Source organism: Bombus vancouverensis, chromosome 17 (genome assembly GCF_051014615.1).
Source record: "Bombus vancouverensis nearcticus chromosome 17, iyBomVanc1_principal, whole genome shotgun sequence".
NCBI classification, from domain to species: domain Eukaryota; kingdom Metazoa; phylum Arthropoda; class Insecta; order Hymenoptera; family Apidae; genus Bombus; species Bombus vancouverensis.
Window position 1 is genome coordinate 4,511,652 of NC_134927.1, and position 25,989 is coordinate 4,537,640.

Genomic DNA, 25,989 nt, shown 5'->3' on the forward strand with positions numbered 1-25,989 from the left:
GTTCAATAGCGAACCCACGGTCCACGGGATGACGAGTGCAAATGTAATACGCGAACCGGGTAACTTTCTCGATAAGTAACTCGTAATCCAAATGAAACTGCCCTTGTATATTCCTGTCCCCACTTCTCGGGTCAATCTTTGTTTTTAAAAAGAGTCGTATAATCATTTCGTACCTCTGTCAGGTACACGTCCCTCCCGTGACCGTGGCTACGTCTGGTGACTCGCTATGTCACCTTGAACCCGAACCCAGATTGGAACATTAGAACTATTTTTTATTTTTATTACTTAAGTGCAGTTATAATAAAACTCTGAGCTAAGGTATTAGAGTTTTTCCCAACATTCCGCACGGGAAATCCCGCTGTCCTTCCATCTCCGACACATATATATATATATATATATATATATAGCGATGTAGCGAATATATTGAAACATTGGCGTCTTCTATTTATATTTTTCTGACAAACTCACCATTTATGCAATTTATGTATTTCACCCCATATCAGGTGCCACAGTCGATCAAATTATGGTCAGTTGGAAAAGGTACACATTTTGTGTCCTCCACAGTGTTGTGACTCGAATAGCAACGATAAAACGTACCATTCTTTGTCCTTGTTATACAGATGGACAACTTGATTATACTTCGATAGGTGGACAATGCTGTTGCATCTCATGGGATCACAGCAAAATGCATACTTTTGGTAGAAAAATTTGATAGAAACTTGTTCCCTTGTTCATTTGAAACGGTACAATTTGTTATTGGTCTGTATTTGTCTATAATTCTGCTTTTATTTGTTTTGCATTTAACTCTGCTCATGGAAATTCAAAGAAAATCGTGCAGAAACATTTTATTTTACAATTTGTCCAGTTGGACATTTGGTAAAATATTATAGCTTAGTGATATAGTATTATAACATGTGGATGGCTACCCCCAGTAGCCAGAAGATACCATCTTCGAATTTGATTGATTTATTTCTTTAATTATCTCAGATAATACGTGTTTGTTAGGTTATGTCCTTTGTGAGATCTGTTGGGTGTTTTAATCTTCTTTTTATGCTTGATGTGTCGCCCGTTCCCCTGCCAGCCGATTTGGGTGCGTTGCTATTCCTTCTCCGTGCCTTCTTGCACCTTTGTTGATCTCCTCCTTGGCCGTTGGTATTCCCAGGTCTTTCCGAATGTCCTCGTTTCTAAGCTACCATGGCGCGTTTACTATTGTTCTGAGTATTTTAGATTGCATTGCCTCTATTTTGGTTATATGGCTCATTGCTGCTGTTCCCCATAGTGCTATTCCGTACGTCCAGATTGGTTTTATGACCATTTTATATGTTTTTAGTTTGTTTCCTATGCTTAGTTTGGATTTTCGACTTGTTAGCCAGTGCATTTGTCTCCTTGCCACCTGTATTTTGTCTATTGTTGCTTTAATATGCTGTTTCCATGTGAGTCGTGAATCTAAGTGCAGTCCTAGGTATTTGACTTGCCTTGTTTGTATTATGCGTGTGCCGTTTAGTACGATGTTTGGTGGTTTCTGTTTTCGCAGTGTGAATGTAATGTGTTTGCATTTTTCGGGGGTTGCTTTGATTTGTTTTGCTTGAAGCCACTTTTCTATTTTTGTGATATGCCCTTGTAGTAATGTAACTGCTGTTGCAGGGTTGGTGTGCCTGACTAGTACAGCTGTGTCATCCGCGAATGTCAGTATTTTGCTGTTGTTAGTTGTTGGTATGTTGGCCGTGTATAATGTGTATAGAATTGGTCCTAGGACGCTTCCTTGCGGAACTCCTGTCTTGATTTCTTTAGCTTCCGAGTGTGTGTTCTTGATTTTTACTATGAAGCTTCTGCTGCTTAGGTATGATTTGATTAGTTGGTATATCTGGCCCGGGAACTGCTTCCTGATTGATTGTAGTAGGCTAGTGTGGTTTATTTTGTCGAATGCTTTTTCGATGTCCATAAAGAGTGCCGTGCAGTATTGTTTTGTTTTCGGCGCCTGTAAGATTTCATTGACGAGTCTGTGCGTTTGTTCTATTATGAAGTGTCTGCTTCTGAATCCGAATTGGTGACCCGGTATTAGTTGATTCTTTACTATTATAGGTTATATTCGGTCGTAAATTACTTTCTCTAGTATCTTAGACAACACCGGAAGTAATGAGATTGGTCGGTAGGATTCGTTTACGTGTGGCGTGCAGAAACATGTCACAGACAACGTGTACGTGTACAGTTCTTCATATAAAATGTGAAATAATTTGTACAAATTTTAAGAGCCTTGTTTAACCGTATCAATTTGCATACTTTTTGTCATGAACAGTACGTTTGTTGGCCTCAAGTAATTTTTTGTTCAAACTTCAGGCAAATGGTAATTTCAATATGGCAATATAATCTGATATTATATGTTATTTGATATATGTAATCTGATACATATATTTTATTATCTCAAATTATATCAAATTATATTACACGTGGTAATGTAGACTTACAGCACTCACGACAACAAGTTGTTCACACCTTTTGTAGTACATTTCATTAAATTCGTCGCTTTTCTCTCTCTCTCTCTCTACATTCAATTTTCATGCGAAAGCTGAATGAATTTCCGCTTCATACGGAAACGAGGTTTATTCCGCGAGATCGGAACGAGACAATGTAAATCGTTACAAGCTGCACGCAATGACGTGCAATTTCTGATAACAATCTTGTTAGCACATTTCTAATCTCTTTTTATGCCTTCGCAGTGGTCATTCGTCGCCGTGTTCAGCTCCAACTTCGTCGTGCTGTCTCAAACAATGCGGTTTCGATTATACGCGCGTTCCTCTTTTTACTAATTTTATTTCCTCCCCTCTTTCTGTTTTTCTTCTTCACGTTCATTTCGTATCGATTCATTCAGCGTATCTTTGCAATCTTCTTTACACGGCGAAGTCGCGTTTCTGTGAAATTACATAATTCCACGCTAATTGCGCTTGCATATAAGAAGCAGTGGCACGCTCAAACACGTTCAAACACGTTCAAACACATTCAAACGCTTTCAAACACGTTCAAACGCTTTCAAACACGTTCAAACGCTTTCAAACGCTTTCAAACACGTTCAAACATGTTCAAACACGATCGAACACGTTCAAACGCGTTCAAACACACGACGAAACGTTATGGAACTTGGAAAATATCAAACGACGACCAGTACTCTTCGACGAGCTACGCAGTTGCGTCGTTTCGCTGTAATCGTATGCGAAGGCAAACGAACTCGGATCTTCTTCTTCTTCTTCGAACATTTCTGGCAACTGTTCGAAATCGATGCTGCTGCTCGGTGAACACAGCGATGATTTCGGAGAGGCAGTTCGCGCGATATCGTCTTGCAGCGGAGAATATAAGAATATAGCGAATGCGACAGGCGTAAATTTTGAAAAGCTTCTCGAAACAGATTCTCGAAAAATTTGGTTTCCATGGAACGCGATTGTTTCTTCGTGGAAAAATTCCATCTTTTTTTTCACGTTTATTTCGAATCAATTTACGTGTACGTATATAAGTAACAGTGTAGAGGTACTGTATATGTGTTGTATATGCAATAGCCTAATATGTATATACATATACATACAATTCATATACAGGGTGACCCAAGAATCAGTCCTCGTGATTTTGTCAGCTACTTCTGGTAGTGTAGCGAGAAGGATGTTACCAGCGAAAAGAGCTTTGTTTCGATGAAAAGTCAAGGTCACCTCTGTTTCTTACACGTCCTTGTACATCGTTCGATGAATTTCTAAATTTTTTTTGTTTGGAAGATCTTCGTATTCGGTTCTGATTGAGAATTGTAAGTAAATTATTCTGGTATTATTCTATTATTATTAATTGTAAGTAAATTATATCGTGTGTAATATCGTGATTATCATCCGTTTGATTCTAGCTGAATCTAATGTTTAAATCTAGAGGGTGATTTCTAAATTGTCGACGAAAAAGACGTTTTGGGTGGAAAAATGATCAGTTGGGTCGCGACTCTAATGTCGCGAAGCTTATCGTCTGAAAGGCAGCAAAAAACGACGAACCACTTTTTCTTTGCTCCCGTGTTTTTTTCTCTCGAAGCGAGACTCCCCCTTAAAAAATAGCAAATACATGTGCCATAAATAATGCACGGCGGAAATACAAACGTGTGTGACTGTGTACTTCAGTTTTTGCAAGTGGAGGGAGGGGGAAGAGGCTGCGCGACTACTCGTCCGAGAAAGCACCGTAAATGTAAAAAGCACATACCACCAATTCACATATCGAAACCACATAAAACGATGGAATGTGTTCGTACAAGGTCACCGGGCTTGGCTCATACGTTCGCACAAGTCGTATCAAATTTTCCGTCTGAATATTTGACACTTTGGTCGTCGTATGGAAAATTCATTGAAAAAGCCGCGCTTTCGCGTTTTTCCAACGCTGCAAACCTTCTCGCAGAAAAACTGCGCCGTCAAATTACAGCGGTTTGCGGCGGTAAGAAACTGTTAGAAGCTTGTTCGACGAGCAGAAAGGGCGCGCGCGTGTGTGTGTGTGTTCGTGCGCGCTCGTCTCTCATTACGGCGAAGTTTGCGAACGTGTCGGTGATCAGCGTGTTTTTACGAAATTTCAAGAGCTTCGCAAGAAACGATGACTTAACCAGCTAACTGGGGAATTTAGTTCGAAAAGTCGCCTACGGGGCGCGTAGTTCAGATCAAGCAGCGACGAGTATATACGTCGAAGGCAGAACGAATGCTCTGCTGTTGAAGTGAAGCAAAACGAGGGAGAAAATTCGCAATTTATTATTGAGAAAAGATATTGTTATTAAAAGCTGAAAAATTGCAAAACAGTAATAAAGTAGAGAGAATAATCGATGAATTAGGGAAAATAATCAACTCGATTTATGAAAAGCTACACATTTTACGCAGCATAAGCGACATATCGGGGAGAATAATCAAATAATCGAAACCTTCTTTTTCAAAAATTTTTTTTTTTGTAATACATAATAATTTTACTGGAAGCGCAAAACTACCGCTAAATGTCATTTGTGTTATCTTTGACTGAAATTTTCACTTCTTATACTGTTATAGTATTGTTATATTGTAATGGCAATTTTTTATTTCACCAGACGAGTATATACGTCGAACAAAGTTAGCGGGTTTAAAGGACCGCGTGAAACGATAGTTACGTGAACAGGCGGCAGAAGTGTACGACGAATGTATAGAAAAACTCGTGGAACACTACGATAAGTGTTGAAATAGGTTCAAATTGGTATCGGAAAGTAACTTAATATACAGGGTGAGTCAGAAGTGTGTCTAAGCCGAGATATCTTCGTTACTATTAATTATACGGTAAAATAAATATTGATAACAATAGATAATAAATAATAGATAAATAATAGGTGGTAAAGGTCAACTTTATATTTCTAAATGGCGTCATATATTTTTGAATATATAAATCCACGCAGCTCGACATTCTTTGTAGAAAACGAGTAACCTACTTCTGTTGAGAAACTGTTACTTTAGCGGATAATTTAACTTTTAGTTTGTAAAATTTATCGTACGAAAGATAAGGAAAGCAAATAGAAAAATAGCGCTCTACGTTTCTTCTCGTCCCTGACAAACTGAAAGTTAAAGTTTCCTAATAAAACTAATAGTCTCTTCATGGAAATAGCTTGATAATATTTTATAGTCACGTGTTGCAAAATATATGAGTCCGCCTAGTATAGTTCTACTCAAGATTTTTTTGAAAAAAAATAAAAAAATTTGTTATTATGGATTTATTAGTTATTACAGTTTTTAAAAATTGAAATTTGTCAAATAATTGGTAAATTTAAAAAAAAATTGGAAAAATGGGAGAAAATTGATTTTATTATATGCAAGTATATATATAATTAAATATAATAAATATATATATTTAAATAAATTATTTTTTTAACAATTAATTGTTACACGAAAACACGTCTTCCTGAAGCCATTCGACGCTTCTGTTCGAAAAATTTTACGATTTTACGATTAATTTTACGAAAATTACGAACGAAGAAAACGTTTTTACCAACTAGCTGTTCTTGACGAGTATACTCGTCACGAAGAAATGATAATATTTTGTGTTATTTATGTGTAAAAAGTAGTTGGAATTTGCTGTTTAATCGTCTGTTGCGAAGCGATATCGAGTATTTTCATTAAAATTGTAATTTAAACTAACCATTTTTCTAATTAATTGACTTTTCCCGAACCTTTTTCGTTCATATGCAAACTACATATGTTTCAGTTAAATAAATAAACAAATGTTACTAATTGTCGTATAACACGACTTCTCCAGTTTAAAATGTATATTTTTGTTTGCAAGAATTCCGGAAGAAAATGATTATTTGAAAAGTTATAATTTTTAGTGCGAACCAAATTAAACAATTTCTTCTGAAACGAATCTCTTTTTTCACACATTCGGTTTACCAAAATGCGCCGCCAGCGATAAAATTAAGAAATGAAATAGTCGTTTCGTCACAACTTAATTCTTTATCGTGACAGCCACGCGCAATCCGTGTTCGACGAGTATACTCGTCTTCAACAGCTGTCTGGTTAAAGCGCGTTTCTATCGTTTCTCGTACGACCGTCGTGTACTTCTGCGGCAAACTCCGCTTGAAAACGTCGTATTTTCCCATTCAGAAGTTTCCGTTTGCTCGTCGAATTTCCATTCTGTCGTCGCAAGCTCGTTATACCGCGCGACACAATTTTTAATTTGACGCGTTAATTTGACGCGAGTTCGCTTCGCGTTTACGTCGACGAAAGAGTTGCGCTCGGTGTAATTAAGCGTTGCTTGCCGCCGTTTCTGCGACTGTTGGCCGCCAAATGGCGGCGCCGCGCGCTTGCAAACTCGACTTAAGAGGAAAAACGGCCGCGCTCGCCGCTTGCCAAGGGTGAAACAGTGACGTAACGTCGATCTGGTGCAATGCGGAAGGCGGCTGTGCGCGGGCGGGGAAATCTTCCTTCGCGTAAAATACGACCAGGTTCGAGCGACCATCGAATCTGATGATTTGCTCTGATGAGAAGATCGATCTGTCGGATGATACAATCGTTGCTCGAGTATGCCATAGTGCAATTTCATTCGATGTTTACATAGTGACAATCGCACCTAGTCACTTAGCTGTCGCGACCTCTTTGAAAACCGTGTACCTAAAATGGTACACGTGGCAGAAAACAGGCGACGTGTACCGAAAATGGTACACGTCGCAGAATGTAAGCGACGGCGAGTATACTCGTCAAGCACAGAGTGTGTATGTAACGAGCCGTTGTAATGTAGAGTTAAATTGCAATGAAACGACTGGTTTAATTTTTTATTTACACGTGACGAGTATACTAAGCTAAAACGAAACCTCGGACGAACAAATTCTATCGCATATCTTTTCCTTACTTTGCCACAACCGGTCACCTCCCACCTGTTTGACGCGTTATTTCGTCACACCCTGTATATGTTGAGTTGTAACAATAAATTCCTCCTATTGACAATACACGCGTGGCCATGCTACAAATCTGACAGGCGATTTAATTGCCGCGTGAAAATTCGATGACCCAGTTTTCCACTCAGTTCACCTGTTCTTGAAGCTACGACGTTGCTATTGAGGATTTCGTGGCTTGCGAATGTTTCTGTACCTCAAGTATATAATAATATAGAAATATACAAATATATGTAGTTGGATTCTTAGAGTAAGGACAAGTAACGACGGTAAATTTAAAGTTTAGTTTAATATGTGATATTCAATAACAAAAGGAATATAAATAGAGTTTATTCTAGTTTAATAAGCGATATTCAATAACAAAAGGACCGACTATAATATCGTCGCACATCGATTCACACTCTGTGTCCGCTCACACTCTGCTTCTCAACTGACTCTCTGGCCGTTGTAGCATTCTTTTGTCTTTTGCTATGCCCACCGCACACGTGTTCCGCGGATGCTCGTAGCCAGGATCACGTAGGCCTTTTCGGCGAAACTATTTATTTGAAGGACCGATAACGCATTGATGGAGCCGACAGCGCCTCGGCTCTCGCGACATTGTCTATAGTTAACTCGATGTTTCTTAGGCTCTTCTCCCCGATACTACACTCGGCCATCCTGCAGTAATATCTGCCCTCGAATGTTGTGTTTATTCTCGCAGTCCCCGGATGCGTCATCTTCTGCGTTCAGGACCCAAGGTTTCATGAAATCGGCAGTCGTCGAGGTGTGCGCGGGTCCCTCATGCTCCCCTACTTTCTCCACGGTGTAACGGTCATTCCGCATGGCTCGCACTACCCGGTACGGACCCAAGAATCTGCCCCCGAGTTTTAACCCTGCGCCGAACTGTGTTCTCTTTATGGCGACAAGGTCCCCCCTGCGGTACTGCTTCGCACTCTTTCTTCTTTCGTTGTAATTTTGCCTATTCAACTCTTGAGTTGCAGCGATCTTCCTTTTCGCGTCCTCCCGTAGCTCGCGGTGTTGTTCTTCGAACCTCGCGGCCCACTCTTCGTCGATCAGCTCTCTAACTTGTGCATCTTCTTCGATTTGTCTTTCGACCCCGATCAGTAGCTGGAAAGGAGTTTTTCCCGCGCTTCTGTTTACGGTGGCCCCAAAATACCCACGCTCGTGCGCCTGCCTGACTACCTGAACCTGCATTGCCTTTGGTACTGCTATTATAGGATTTGCATACTTGGAGTCTGATGGTTTAACGACGTGTTCGCTTGTCCACAACTCCATCAAATCGTCTACTTCCCTTTTTTCAGACGGCGCCAGTCTTCGCGGTCTTCGTGCTACGGGTTTGTCGCTTTCGGAACGCTTTTGAAGTTACCCCGGCGTCCCGCGTCTTCTCCGGCTTATACCCCCCAATGATATCGCGAATCGCTTCCCGGAATCGCTTCCTGTGCGTGCGATACATCTGTCTCGTCGCACTGCTCTGTTACGTTAACTTTCGATATATTCGGCGCGTTTTCGTAACCGTCAGTCTGATCGTCAAGTCGTACTCGCCCCAGGTCTCATTGTCAGCCGAACCCAAATCTTCAAACTCAAGCTTGGAATTACCTAGAGGTGGTGATCCTAACTTCTCACACCCGTCTGGCCGTATAAGTGTGGGATCGCTACCCGTATCCACTACCGATATAAATTTACAGTCATCTATCGACACCTTCTTCTCGGGTTCTTTTTCTTTCTTCGGACACTTAGCACTCGAATAATCCGCACTGACACAATTGAAACCGCTTTTGTCATTAACTCTTTGCCCCGACTGATCTCGCACTTCCGATCGTTTTCCCATATCGTGCTTGCGTTCCCGAAATTTTGTTTCCGCCTTCGTATCCCTCTTCATCTCTTTATACTGCTTCAAGTATTCTTTCATCTGTTGCACGTTCTTAGCTTCATACAACACAGCCTTGTTTGCGACCTCGTCGGGAATGCCTTGAATGATATAGCTGATTTGCGACTTGTCCCGCAACCTCACGCATACTATTCATGTACTGTTGCAGACTCTCACCTGGTCTCTTCGTTCTATTCGCTAACTCCTGGTGTATCTGTCAATCATTACTGCATCTTCAAACTCGTCTTTTAGTGCCTTTCTTAGCTTTACCCAGGACGTCTTGCCTCGTTCACATCGCACGAAAGATTTAACGGAGCCTGTGAGCAGTTTCTTCGCGAAAACTACCATGTTCATCTCTGACCAACCGTACACTTTTGCCATTTCTTCGAAGTCCTCGATCCACCGACTTACACTCGGCAGATCGTCCCCGCTGAATTTCTCTAGCGAGTCCTCTACGTCTCTGAATGTTAACACCGTGCACCTAGGCTCGTCTTGCCTCGATCGTCTTATCACTGGAATTTCAAACCGTTCAATTATTCCTCTTCTTGACTATTTGGATTGCGATTTGCTGGGCCGTTAACGTCCAAACGGTCCCCAACCATGCTAATCATCGTCTTCGTCGTCTTTTGCGAAGTAGTCTTCATTATTATCCTCTGGATCATCTTCTCGTTCATTGTGTTCCCGTTCTACGCGTAACATAGCAAGCAATCGTTCTACCAGCTCGCGTTTTCTGCCCACTAGTCTCAGCCGTCGTCTTCTCAGTTCGTCTTTTATGCGTCCCATTTTAGCGCCTAAATATCTGAAGACCTCATCCGGCTCAATTTCTGGTATTTGGATTTCATGGAGCCTTGCTCTTGGATCCTTAACGAACCAGGTGTCCTTTTTGGTGACCACCTTGAACGTTTGGCTCTTCTCCCCTGAGATGGTCATACCTAGGCTCTTCATGTATTTATGGAGCATATCCACTTGACGTTGTGCCTTCCTGTCATCTTTGTCAAGTAGGACGATGTTATCGATGATTCAGGATTCAGACTTTTCTATTACGACTAACATTTATACTACTGATTCGTTGCTTTGTAATATTATAGCGGTTCTAAATATAAATTGAATAGCAGCTGTGACAATGGGTCACCCTGCTTGCCTCGTCTAAGGATGTCAATCTCCACCTCTATATTATTTTCAGTTTTCACTTTCGTTTCGTATATTGCAATGTTCGTTTCTTTATGCATTTCGTTTGCCACATTGATTATAGAGCCCTGCACACCATTTCTCGCCAAGTGTGGTTTTAGCGCCCAATGGGGTACTGTGTCAAACGCAAATGCACCTCTCAACGTGAAAACCTTCTTTTGAACGCGCAAGTTTGTCAGGTGTGTGAAGTTGCACGTTGGAAGTTTCACGTTCGACGAGTTTGGCGATTCGCCCTGACAATGCCAGATTCGCGGCTGAGAATCATTGCGAATCGACGTGCCCATCAGGCATTAGACCGCTAAATTTTGATGGTACTTGCCTTATCATTCGATCAACACATAACGAGCACAGTTTGCGGGCTCTCGCCCCGAGGCAGCTGCGTCGTTATTATGCAAATGACTTTGATACGCCTACCTATACGTTCACCTATCACTATCGTAATATGCCTAATCTGCCACTGCCGGAGGATGTGTGCAAAAAGTCATTGAAATGCTCCGCGCGTGGATACGTAGCTGTACGCGCTTTCAGCCAATGGGACGCCTTTTCCTTTTTCTTCTTCTTTCTTTTCCTTTTTTTTTTTTTTTTTTTTTTGTATCCTACATTGTAAAATTGTACATCCGCGGACGTGTGTTCCTCGTACGTATGTACAGCGCCGTATAATCGAAACACTCCATTTCCTCCTTCCTCGTTCGAGCTACTTGCTCGATTTTCTTTCTGGTTAGTGAAAATCGATTGCTCGTTCGGATTAGCCGCATCTCTATTCCATTTTTCCCTCTTTTTCTTCTCCGTGGAAGTCTTTATGCACTGTTCAATCGTTTAGCGGATTCGATTTAATCTTCTGTTACTTTTATCGATTTGTATCGTTAGCGAGGCATAGCGACACTTAAGGAGCGGCAGGTGATTTCTTGCGAAACGACAAGAAGACATTGTGGAACGAAATTGTTTGGTCCAAGATATTTAGAAGGAAGTCGAGGAGACGCAGATGCTTAGTTCTAAGTTGCTGATTGCTCGTTAAATAAATAAATACAAATATAAATAAAACATCTCGCCTGCCATCCATGTTTCATGTGTTGTGTGCTGGTTTGCTATTTTCTCTCGTAAGCTGCTTACGAATTTATTTCCACCTGGCAAATTCTGTTTAATATTTACTGTGGCGTATTCGATGCCTTATTTAAGCAAGCTTTTGGCATCGTATTTTTAATCCACTAAACTCTTCAAAAAAGAAGAAGAGATGGTATAAATTGATACATAAATTTACGTATGCCAATTGATAAATCGCAGTAAATTAGACGAAAATTGCCTGGAAACTGACTGTTCTGAAACCATTGGGAAGAATAATTATTATTGTAACAGGAATTTTTCGCGCTCTGTATGCAGATCCCTACATAATCGACACTCGCGACATAATGATTCAGAGCTATTAAAATGTTCATAGATGTTTTTCAACTATTTACTAAACCTGAATAATCAATAATAATGAGAATAATTAATTGCTTTGCAATAGTAACAGCGATAGTCATTGATCGGTCGATCGTCGTTGATAAATAAATCGATTTATTACGCGAAACATTGCCATCGTAACAGAAAAATATTCCCATCTTTTTATGACGCGTGTAACCGCCAAAAACAGCTAACTTCTTCTAAGGAGGATGAAGCTGACTTTTGACCATCGTTCGGCGTTGGTCGCAAGTGGAAAAGGACCCTAACTATTGGCCGACACTTGTCAAGCGAAACGCTGCTCGTTTGTTCATATCAGAAGCGGATCTGTCAGCCAACAAAACACGCAGCCAGCGCGGAAAGTGCTCTATCTCGTTTAAATCCCAGCGCGTGCGTGTGTTTACAGCTGGTACCTGGACTCGTTGCACGGACTATAGTCTTCTATCGATTTCTCTTCTGCAACCACACTCATTTCGGATTCGTCCTTTTAGATTTCCCTCTCTGTCGCTCGGTATCGCCGTTTCCGCTGCCTGGTCGCTTTGTCATTGTTCTCGATGCCTGCGTGGCAGAGTATCCGCACGAGCTTCCCTCTTTTCTCGTCTGTCGTTGATTTGGGGCCACACCACAGTTTCGCGTATTTTGCAGGTTTTCAATTCTGTCGTCAGACGCGTCAGCATCTTGGGTCGCCAGCAAAGAGCTGCTTGTGTCTGGAAAAGTAACCCGAGTCTGGATAAATAATTTCTTACCAGATCAGTTTCTACTTGACTCTGCTCTATTTGACTTTCTACTCTACCCTACTGTACTTTTGCTTCAGTGCTCTACCGAACGCAGCGCACAGCTTTTCGGGCTGCAGCTATTTCACAGTTTCTGTGTTATTCAGAAGAATTTTAGGATTGCGATATTTGCCATAGTGGCGCACGTATCTGTGAAACAACATCTTGCGAGGATCCCTCGGCTCGTCCTAAATCGACGATCGCTGGTTTACTTAAAAAGCACGCTGCACGTGTGTACAAAGAACCTGCTAACGGGAAATTAAACAACCCATGAGCCATGTCGGCAATCGATGGGATTTCTAATAATAAGGGAAGGTCTTGGTACACGGTGCACGGTTCTTTGAAGGACACTTTTCCTCCTTTGAAGTGCCACGTATACTAATGGAGTTGAAACACGAGATTATTGGCGCACCGCCTTCCTTTGCGGGCCACGTACAGACGTATGCCGGGTGTTAAATACAGAGGCCAGGTATATTCTCTCAAGACCGATCGCATTAATACAGAGACCTGTTTATAGGGACTTTCGATCCTTTTTTCTTTCTTTTCGTTCCCTTGTACTTTGTTTCCTTCTCTTTTTATTGTAATTAGTTGCGATCGGTTCTCTTCTTTTCTTTTCTTTTTTTCTATTTTGCTGCACATAGTTAGCTGCGCTTGAACCGCGTAGGTTGATGAGTAAGGTTTTTTTGAATAGACGTGGTCGATCTGATACAATTTAAACAGACTCGGTTCTATGTTGAATATTTAGTTATATGGAGCTACTCTGTTTCGATTGGACGAGAGTATAATTGCATAGTTTGGCAGATGAACAGTGCAAGCTGCAATATTCGAATTGTTGTGGCAAGAATAATTGATCACTCGGATAGGAACATTTTCGTTGTAATAATTGTTTTATATTTTACTGGAAATAATATCGTATTGACGATGGTAAGCAACAAGTGACATAATGTTGACAAGTCGATGTAATATTGAACGTAATATTTTGTGCAATTATTTATTGGTCGTTGAAAATTTGTATTTTCAAGGGACATTGTTACTGTTGCGAGGCAAATTGTTTAAATTATGGTGTACAAGTTAATATCTTTCATTAGTTTGGTTACGAGTAAACGTTAGAAATGATTGAAATTCTCTTTGGTTGCCAGTAACCGTTATCAATGAAGTAAATTTTGTCTTGGTCTATTATCGATGAGGAAAATTTCATTTTTGTTGCCAGCAATCAATACAGATGACAGAATTTTATTTTGGTTAGCAGTGATCGATACGAATGACTCAATTTTATTTTGGTTGCGAATAACCATTATCGATGAGGGAAATTTAATTTTGGTTATCAGCAAGCAATACAAGTGACCGAATTTTATTTTGGTTACGGATAATCGTTATCGATGACGGAAATTCAATTTTGGTTATCAGTAATCAATATAAATAATCGAGTGCAATTTTGGTTACGAATAATTGTTATCGATGAGGGAAATTTAATTTTGCTTCCCAGTGACAATTATCAATGGACTGAATTTTATTTGAATTACGAATAACTATTATTGATGAGGGAAATTTAATTTTTGTTATCAGTAATCAATACAAATGATAGAATTTTATTTTGGTTATGAATAATCATTATTGATGATGGAAATTTAATTTTGCTTAGCGATAATAGTAATAGTGCTTTTTAGTGATAATTATCAATATACTGAATTTTATTTGAATTACGAATAACTATTATTGATGAGGGAAATTTAATTTTTATTATCAGTAATCAATACAAATGACCGAATTTTATTTTGGTTACGGATAATCATTATTGATGATGGAAATTTAATTTTGCTTTCCAGTGATAATTTTCAATAAACTGAATATTATTTGAACTACGAATAATCATTATCAATGGCGGAAATTTAATTTTGGTTATCAGTAATCAATACAAATGACAGAATTTTATTTTGGTTAGCAGTAATCATTATAAATTATCGAATTCTGTTTTGGTTACGAATAACCACTGCCAATGACGGGAATTTAATTTTTGCTGCCAGCAATCAATATAAATGACAGAATTCTGTTTTGGTTACGAATAATCATTATTGATGATAGAAATTTAATTTTGCTTCCCAGTGACAATTATCAATAAACTGAATATTATTTGAATTACGAATAATCATTATCAATGGCGGAAATTTAATTTTGGTTATCAGTAATCAATACAAATGACAGAATTTTATTTTGGTTAGCAGTAATCATTATAAATTATCGAATTCTGTTTTGGTTACGAATAACCACTGCCAATGACGGGAATTTAATTTTTGCTGCCAGCAATCAATATAAATGACAGAATTCTGTTTTGGTTACGAATAATCATTATTGATGATAGAAATTTAATTTTTCTTCCCAGTGACAATTATCAATAAACTGAATATTATTTGAACTACGAATAATCATTATCAATGACGGAAATTTTATTTTGGTTAACAGTAATCAATAAAAATGACAGAATTTTATTTTGGTTAGCAGTAATCATTATAAATTATCGAATTCTGTTTTGGTTACGAATAACCATTATCAATAACGGAAATTAAATTTTTCCTGTCAGCAATCAATACAAATGACCGAATTTTATTTTGGTTACGAATAATCATTATCGATGATGGAAATTTAATTGTGCTTCCCAGTGATAATTATCAATGGTCTAAATATTATTTTAATTACGAATAACCATTATCGTTAAGGGAAATTTAATTTTTGTTATCAGTAATCAATACAAATGACCGAATTTTATTTTGATTACGGATAATCATTATCAATGACGGAAATTTAATTGTGCTTTCCAGTGACAATTATCAATGGACTGCATATTATTTGAATGACTAATTACCATTATCAATAACGGAAATTTAATTTTTCCTGGCAGCAATCAATACAAATGACCAAATTTTATTTTGGCTATTTTATCTTATTAAAATTACCACTATCTTATCATACTTACATTATTTAACAATATAAAAGTTTTAAGGAATGCAACATTTCGATAGTTATAATATTCTCGAACAATGGAGATTCTACTGTACAATGAAATTATTAAAGAAATGTATAGCTAAAAATAATAATCAATTTGCAACAATATAACGAAAAATATAACGACAAATCTTCCAAAGATAAATATATCGTATTTACGTATGCACACATATTGTACACATATGTACATATTTTCTCTCACGAACGTTTGAGTTTAAACAGACATTTAAAGCGACTGTGGGATGTACTTTCAAGTTCATTCAGTTACATCATCGAGAACTTGAATGGTCGTATGTCGTATACGATGTATGGCATGTCGTTGATCTTACTGACATTCTTTACTCGCTTTCAACGATCGTTATCTTTGAATGAAAATTACAATGAAAATTGTCCACGTGAAAGTTATGAAATATACCAGAAATTAAATGTGTCTCAATAAAATTCATTGCTTTGTACATATACAGCATCTTCAAAAAATACAAAAATTTCTAATAATTATTTAACGAAACATGAAATTATTCTACAGACATTTATTTCTTCCAATTCAAAGTTTCATCAATTAATTAAATGTGACGATCGGTTCGTCTATTATATAATTTTCACTTTGTATCTTATCGCCTTGTATCGATCTCTCTTGGGTTTGCAAGCGAAGCTTCTTCCGTATCTTATTTTACTTTGTATCTCGACGAGTCGTGTTTCTCTTTCACGAACCGACGCGACTTTCGCAAAATGATAGAAAATCAAAGACCTAGCCAACCAAAGGTAAACATATCCCTTTGCTCTTCCACGATAGTATCTTTGCGCTTTACATTCCGCCTTTACGTCATTGCTCGGGCAATTTTATTACTTTGTGGTAACGTGAAACGAGCAGTCACCGCCAAGCAAAATATTTGTGCAATTTTGTACAGGTGTTTCCTTGCCGTGCAATCATCTTCTCCTTATGGCATATGCTGTCCATGTTGTGTGCATACACGTGTACGTAGATGTAACGTTTATCGTGGTCTTAACGTGCTTATTGTTGTTACCGATAACGCACCGATTAAAATAAATTGTATTTCGACTGTGTAAGACGAGAAACGTCTGATGCAGGTGTAGCGGATGTAAAACGAATTTGCACGAGTACAGTGACTTTTCAGTGAAGCGTTGCTCTGTCAGATTCTGTAAATTTCATTTTATATATCTTTCATTATTAAATGATACTCATTTCTAATTAATTACTGCATAAATGTTATAGTATACGTTTACAATGGAATATTAATAATTTCTGTGGCAACTGAATCTATGGGAAGAACGTCAGTTGTTTCCTAAAATATTGTACTCTTTGTTATTCTTTAATAGTTGATTAGAACGACGCGACTTCCTTACAGAAATGTCAAATCAGATTCATAAATAATAAGAAGAGTGGTGTACATACACATACTACTGAAATAGCAGCATATTTGAGTATTTGTTGTACTATAGCGTCTAATGAGTCGTTCTTTTCGAACGTCGGTGTGAACGATCCTTAATTGATCATCGTACGACGTCCCATCGTCCCTCGTCAGATTTTCATTAAAATTACATGATAAGAAGAGTTCTATACTTAGAAATACTACTGAAATAGCAGCATATTTGAGTATTTGTTGTACTATAGCGTCTAATGAGTCGTTCTTTTCGAACGTCGGTGTGAACGACCCTTAATTGATGTTCTCACGACGTTCCATCATCCCTCGTCAAATTTTCATTAAAATTACATGATAAGAAGAGTTCTATACTTACAAATACTACTGAAATAGCAGCATATTTGAGTATTTGTTGTACTATAGCGTCTAATGAGTCGTTCTTCTCCAACGTCGGTGTGAATGACCCTTAATTGATCCTGTCGAAATTTTCCATCGTCCCTCGTCAAATTTTCATTAAAATTACATAATAAGAAGAGTTCTATACTTAGAAATACTACTGAAATAGCAGCATATTTGAGTATTTGTTATACTATTGCTCCTAATGAATCTTTTTTTTCGAACGTCGGTGTGAACGACCCTTAATTGATGTTCTCACGACGTTCCATCGTGCCTCGTCAAATTTTCATTAAAATTACATAATAAGAAGAGTGGTATACTTACAAATACTACTGAAATAGCAGCATATTTGTATATTTATTATACTATAGCGTCTAATGAATCGTTCTTTTCGAACGTCGGTGTGAATGACCCTTAATTGATGTTCTCACGACGTTTCATCGTGCCTCGTCAAATTTTCAATAAAATTACATAATAAGAAGAGTTCTATACTTACAAATACTACTGAAATAGCAGCATATTTGAGTATTTGTCATTCCTATTGCTCCTAATGAATCTTTCTTTTCATACATCGGTGTGAACGACCCTTAATTGATCTTCTCACGACGTTTCATCGTGCCTCGTCAAATTTTCATTAAAATTACATAATCATATTACTTAATTCTCGTAATTACCTCTTGAACCTATCAAGTTATTTTTCTGCGAGCACCAAGACAATGAAAATAATTACACAAGCAGCAAAACAGTACGTAAACGTAATTACGCGGCTTCTTGTAGGTGCACGCACACATAATTCAAGTGTCATCTTGGTTTTATGAATTTGTCCTATAGATACGCGTGTAGATAATCCTAGGCTTTGTATACAGGGTGTCCAGTTTTCTCTGGCTACACGTCGCCAGTATAGTCTATAGATGAACTGCATAAGGGAAAGATCTATAATCTTTAAATGTCTGCAAATGTGCAGAAAGACAAAGAGACGAACGATATACAAGATGGGCGATAAAACACGTGCGTTGCTACGCTACAGTTCAACTTCGAAGTGTAATAAATTCGATTTTTTCCCTTACTTGTATTCACATTGACAGCAATGGTGAAGATTTCCAAGTGGAGTTGTATCTGGAGAAACATTATGATTCCTCTCACTATCTTTTCGTACTTTCTGACGTGGTAGCACACGTTCGTTGCATATCGATCATTTTGCATATCGTTTTTTCATTACAACCCTTTAACGATGCTTTCAATGACGTTTATACGACGTTCTTTTGTTCCCTTAATTCCACCTATGCAACGTACTGATATCGACAATATCCTGAAAGGACACCCTGTAGATGCAACAGCTAGCTGAATGATCCGTATTGATCAGTTAAACCAAAACACAGGTCAGAGAACCTAAATTCCGAAATCTTCGAATTTGCTGGCGTTGCAGATTTTGAAAAATCTGTTCGCTTCTGCGCGATTGAATTTTCATAGCTGGTCGTCCGCATGAATTCGAAAGTAGAAGAAACTGGCGTAGGCCCATCTGTTTGCATTCGAGATCTCTTCGCGGTAAACAAATTTATCGAAGCAAGCAATCCACGAAAACGAAATTACGAAGTTCGACCTGATCGAAAATTATTGGACCTCCGTGTCGTGGTTATTTTTCGCAGAGAAATTACCACTACAGAACTTCGGAGTACATAAATGGTAGCTAATGCTCTAGCAGCTATCCATTAAATTCAGATGATCATTTGTACAATCCTTAAAAGTCAACTTCTACGACTAACAAATAAACCACAACTTCAACGAGTAATGAATTCAGCCTTCCACCGTTGCCGATCTGTTGGGAGCAATTGGCAACGTCTTAAAAGGTACAGTCGCAGAAGTATTGTCACACCTCTTTGACTGCACGTTACTGGACCGGCGTTGGAACGTTACGCGAGCATCTCGTACATCGTTTTCTTCGTTGCAACTGTACAGCGATGCTTTCAAATACGACAACACGATTTATGTGACGTTTTTCCCTTGTCTTGACCTGTGCAATACACTGGCAACGTACGGGCAGCGAAACACTGGGCCACCATGTATATAAAGTACGCGAGACTGTCTACGTAAACGCGCGTTGGTGCAATAAATTAATAAAACGAAGATGAAATTTGAATTATGCCGGACAAGCGTTCGTGCGCCGTTTCAAACGGTTTGACTTTTTTGAAAGCGCGGCCAAGCACTTGACCATTTTTCAGAGACTAGGAGGATCAGAGTTGGTTAGATGAAGCGTAAAAGAAATTTGGAGAAAATCAAAATTGAGAAAAGAGGGAAAAATAAAACTCGTCCTTCGGTGCAATTTTAAAAAAGTTATTCTGTCTTACAGAGTGTACGAATATATATATATATATATATATGATACATAATATATATTAAATATATATAGTGTATATATATGTGTGTTGTGTGTGTAATATGTATATACATATATATTATATAATAATATATATATGAATTGCGTGTGTATATACATATTACACACACACAACACATATTTATATACACTATATACATATCAGAAATATATAAATATATAATACACATGTAATATATTTATATATATTTAATATGTTTTATCAATACATAATTATATTAATATATGTATTGTGTGTGTATATACATATTACATACACACAACACATATATGTATACACTATATACATATCAGAAATATATAAATATATAATACACATGTAATATATTTATATATATTTAATATGTTATATCAATACATAATTATGTTAATATATGTATTGTGTGTGTATATACATATTACGCACACACAACACATATATATATATACTATATACATATCAGAAATATATAAATATATAATACACATGTAATATATTTATATATATTTAATATGTTATATCAATACATAATTATGTTAATATATGTATTGTGTGTGTATATACATATTACATACACACAACACATATATGTATACACTATATACATATCAGAAATATATAAATATATAATACACATGTAATACATTTATATATCTCTAATATGTTATATTAATATATAAATATATAATTATATACTCAAAATATAAATATAATTAATATATAAATAATAAATTAATACATTAATTAAATATATTAATAAATAAAAATTAAATTAATATATATTATGTATCATAATACAGATATAATATATATATATATAATTGATATTTCATATACTATATTTTATATAGTTTACGTCCCGTTTTACCGCTCGTGTAATTATCTTCGCTATTTTACTGCCGGCAGGAAAATTGCTTATTGAGTTTAAAAGGTAATTCGGTGAAACGTGAATATGTAAATTTAAATGGAAATGTTACGCGCGACGACGAAATAATATCATTGCAGAATGCATTAAGGACCGTTCATACCGATATGTGAGAAGAATGATTCATTAGAAGCGATGCTATAAGAGATATTCAGGCACGCTACTGTTTCAAGTAATACGTTATAGTAATCTGTATTCAGCAATGTGTACGTGCATCGCTACCCTCGTTATTTATGGTCGTCGACACATTTCTGTAACGATAGGAAATTTTACCCTCGGCTTTATCCTCCGGTTAACGTAATCCAATATTTTCGATTCTAATAATGGCTATTTTCTTCTTTTTTTTTTTCTAATGTATACATAGAAATAGAAATAAATTTTCGTTTTATATTATTTTTCAATAAAGTATAGACGCGGGGATAAATTAGTAGCAAAATATAAACAAACAGTAGCCATTCTGCACCGCCACAATATAACGTAACGCGGTTTCTGATTGAAAAGAATACGATGATTTTCGCGTACGCGACGTTGGCAAATATCATATTGGGTCAAGATAAACCCGTCAGGGTCGCGCGCCGGTTAAAAAAATCTCATTGTTACGATCAACTATTGAAGGATAAGAAAGGCTAATTATAAGCTGTGCTTTATTAGAAACTTCCATATTTAGCGTTCCAGAAGCTTCTCACACTCCGGCGATCTATCAACTCATTGAACAGCATTCCGCGATCGTTGAATGTTCATAAGCCGACAGTTTGCATCGCGCGCATCGTTACATCTTCTAATTATACGACAGAATTTCCAGTTAATGACGTTCGTCCTGTTCGCGCCGTTTGTTCGGCTGCGCAGCTACAGATGCAACGGGACGAACAGAGACTTGGTCGTTCGCGTAAGAAGAATAGGGCAATCGTGTTGCGGTGTGCTCTTCTCAGCGAATCCGATACGTTCACGTTTAAAACAGGTGTTACGAATAGTTTAAATAAGATAAAAAGTGGACATTTTTTAATTATAATACATTGGTTAAATATTAGCGAGTACTGGCACAACAGAGTTAATTTTATGTTTCCCATAACATCTTCCAAATTCGATATTTCAATAATTATTTTACATCAGCACATTTATTATATAACTATATTATGTATAATATATAATCATAATTATTCTATATATAAAATATAATGTATATATATCTACTTTTTTTTTATTGTAAAGACTGATATTTAGTAAAATAACGTTTAATTTTGACGATCGAATAATATTCATGTGTGCCTTATATACGTATGAAATATATATATCCTTTTTTTATTATATGGTCAAGACTAAACGTTATGTCGTTTAATACCAGTCTTTACAATTAAAAGAAATATATAGTATATATGTATGTCGGAGACAGGTTGGCACTTGGGCGTTCGATGATCCTTTACTTACTTTACAGTTGCGAATGTAGCCAATCTCTATCAGTACGAATGTCGACACTACCAGAGGCTACGAGTAATGGTAATAGGATGGTCGAGATGATGGTGACAGCGAATTCAGGTTCGACAATGAATCCACGGTCCACGGGAGGACTCGTATCAACGTGCTATTCGATTCGAGTAACTTGCCGATAACTCACTAACTAACTCACTAACTAACTGACTAGCTCTAACTCTCCCTCTAACTCTGTCAATCCAAAAGAGGCTGCCCTTATATACTCCTGTCCCCTCTTCTCGGGTTAATCTTTGTTTTAAGGAGAGTCATATAATCGTTTCATACCTCTGTCAGGTACATGTCCCTCCCGTGACCTTGGCTACGTCCGGTGACCTGCCATGTCACTTCGAGCCCAAACCCATCGTCATAAAGTCAGATTGGAACATTAAGACTATTTCTTATTTTTATTACTTAAGGGCGGCTATAGTGAAAGTTTGGACTAGTGTATTGGGGTTCGTCCCAACATTCCGCACGGGAAATCCCGCTGTCTTTCCTTCTCCGACATGTATTATTATTATATATATGATAATTATATTTAGTATTATATGTAGTATATATCATAGTACATAGCATATATATTATAATTACGATTATGTATATAAGATACGCCTAGTTATTTGATCCCCAAAATTAGACATTAATTCATTTAATATCAGTTTTTGCAACTAGAAAAGACATATGGTATATGCATATACAGTTATCATGGGTAGCATTATTATTCATAATATTGCTATATGTGTTAACTATATATATACGTATACTATATAATTACATCTAGTATTATATATAATATATACTATATTCCGTATTATATATAACACATACTATATTCAATATTGTCTATAATATATATATTATGATTACGATTATGTATATAAGATACACGAGCTTATTTGATCCCCAAAATTAGACATTAATTCATTTAATATCAGTTTTTGCAACTAGAAAAGATATATGGTATATGCATATACAGTTATCATGGTAGCATTATTATTCATAATAATGCTATATGTGTTAACTATATATATACGTATACTATATAATTACATCTAGTATTATATATAATATATACTATATTCAGTATTGTCTATAATATATATACTATAATTACGATTATCTATATAAGATACACGAGCTTATTTGATCCCCAAAATTAGACATTAATTCATTTAATATCAGTTTTTGCAACTAGAAAAGACATATGGTATATGCATATACAGTTATCATGTATATATACATTATTCATAATATTGCTATATGTGTTAACTATATATATACGTATACTATATAATTACATCTAGTATTCATAATATTGGTATATGTGTTAACTATATATATACGTATACTATATAATTACATCTAGTATTATATATAATATATACTATATTCAGTATTGTCTATAATATATATACTATAATTACGATTATGTATATAAGATACACGAGCTTATTTGATCCCCAAAATTAGACATTAATTCATTTAATATCAGTCTTTACAATTAGAAAAGACATATGGTATATGCATATACAGTTATCATGAGTAGCATTATTATTCATAATATTGCTATATGTGTTAGCTATATATATACGTATACTATATAATTACGTCTATTATTATATATAACATATACTATATTCAATATTGTATATAATATATACTATATTCAGTATTATATATAGTATATACTATATTCAATATTATATATAATATATGTATCATAATTACGATTATGTACACGTGGATATGTTTTGACCATCAAAATTGGAGGTTATGTCGTTTAGTAGCAACCCTTACAATGAAAATGATTCATTTAAATTATTACAAGTAATAACGTAATTGAAGGAGCTTGGCACTTCAATCGGTTAAATGCATAGCAATATTCACGTCCGTCCAAATCAATATCTCGTGTTTAACAGAGATACGATTAGAAAACGGCGAGGTTAGCTTTACACGATATTCAAATATTGAATGTGCATGTTGCAAATGGCCAAACGTTGCACACATACGCGCGTAATAAGCATTTAACATTCAACAGGCGTTCGTTCCGTTGTGTTGCTGTTCCGACTTCGATACGTCGTTTAATTTTAGCGTGGAAAACTTATTTACGATCTGGCTCCGCTGTTAATTCTAAATTTATTGTTTCCGTAACGTGTTTCCGCGTAACGAGCCTGGCTATTCGCAACAGCGATCGCTTCGAACTGAAAGTTGCACTTGACACGAGAACGCGAGAAGTCGAAGTCGTTAAAAGAAGAAGAAAATATAAACAGTTGACAAAATCATAAATTCAGATAAATGGAAGATAATAATAAACTGACGGTGGCAACATACCCGGTGTCAGATTTCATTGCAACAGTACACTTGTTAGCTCGGATCGTTGGCATAGAAATTAGCAACAGCGTTTGATGGTCGATGCTACACTGTCACGTGCATCTTCGTTCAAGCGTACGAGAATATGCGAACGAAGACCATTGCGGTGACTCAGTCAGTCTGTATCTACACGCAGAGCAAAATTGCTAACGACGATAACGAGCTATCTGTTTTTTTATTAATGTTTTTTATTTACCTCGTTTAGCTTTTCTCTCTGTTCGTCTGGTTGGAATTTTGTCAGCGGAACTTCACTCGCTTCTCCAACGGCTAAAAAGCTGATATTTCCAACACACGCTAATTTCCCTAATTTTTCCTCTTTTCTTCTCTTTTTATCGCACTCCTAAAAAAAATATTCAATTTGTCCAGTAAATTGATTTAGCTGATGCGTGGTATATATAGATTTGCATCAGTACAAAATTGCAACGTACTAAGTGGAGGAAAAAGATCGCCGGAGCTACGATACGATATAATTTGCGAAAAAGTTGACCATTTTTTCCTAATTCGTTATTGCATAATTTCCATTGGAAATAGTCGCCTGGTTAACTGAGACGAAATTGGAAGAAAATCTTTTTGTCACAATGGGGACATATATCGTCGAATGGCAGTTAAAATTTGAGAAATAAAAAAGTAAAACATGTAAATTTAAAGAAAACTCGAAGAGAACGGTTTTCATTGAAAAATGTACAAAAGAGAAGGAAATAATTTTCTCAGTCAGGTATCATTAAGTAATTTGAATGTAATAATAATGTTCAAGGGAAATATGTTGAGCATATGTTGAGGTAATCGTATAATGGGATATCACGTGATTGTTGAACTCATATTACTAAAAATAAATAGCTGGCTGGCTCGTATTAGTTTAGTTGCAAAGTTTTCCGAATTTTCACATTTTCCAAATATCCCTGCATTTGTTTGCCCTCTCTGCCTTCGTTGGATATTTCTTCGTGAAAAATGTATTATAGAATTTGTTTCAGTTTCATTCGTGATGATTAATCTGTGCTATCAATCAATTGTTTAAAATTATTATCCATTATTTCACCATGAATAGAGTAAAAAATATATTTATACAAATTAGCACAGTTAAAGTAATTGAAATGAAATATGTACATAGATAATTGTTTAAATAACAATTATTTATTTCTATACCTATTATCTATCTATAGTAAAATATTTATTATTGGTTATTAATATCATTTATTATATATATAATATAAATATATTATTAGTAGTTTAGTATATTTGTCGTTAATAAAATAATTAAATAAATTGTATGTAAAATATTTGCAAAAATATATAATATATATATCATATAAATTAATATAGTATATAATATAATATATGTATTATTCTATCATACACTATACATGTCATATATATTTTTACAAACATTATAAATAAAAATATAAATAA

The 25,989-nt window shown here is 36.3% G+C and overlaps 1 protein-coding gene and 1 pseudogene across 7 annotated transcripts in view; one reads left to right on the forward strand and one right to left on the reverse strand.

The window, feature by feature from the left end:
- KrT95D (phosphofurin acidic cluster sorting protein KrT95D) overlaps window positions 1-25,989 on the forward strand; it is a 186,313-nt gene that overhangs the window by 33,217 nt on the left and 127,107 nt on the right. The window lies entirely within an intron of this gene.
- Window positions 8,880-10,217, reverse strand: LOC143303924 (uncharacterized; annotated as a pseudogene).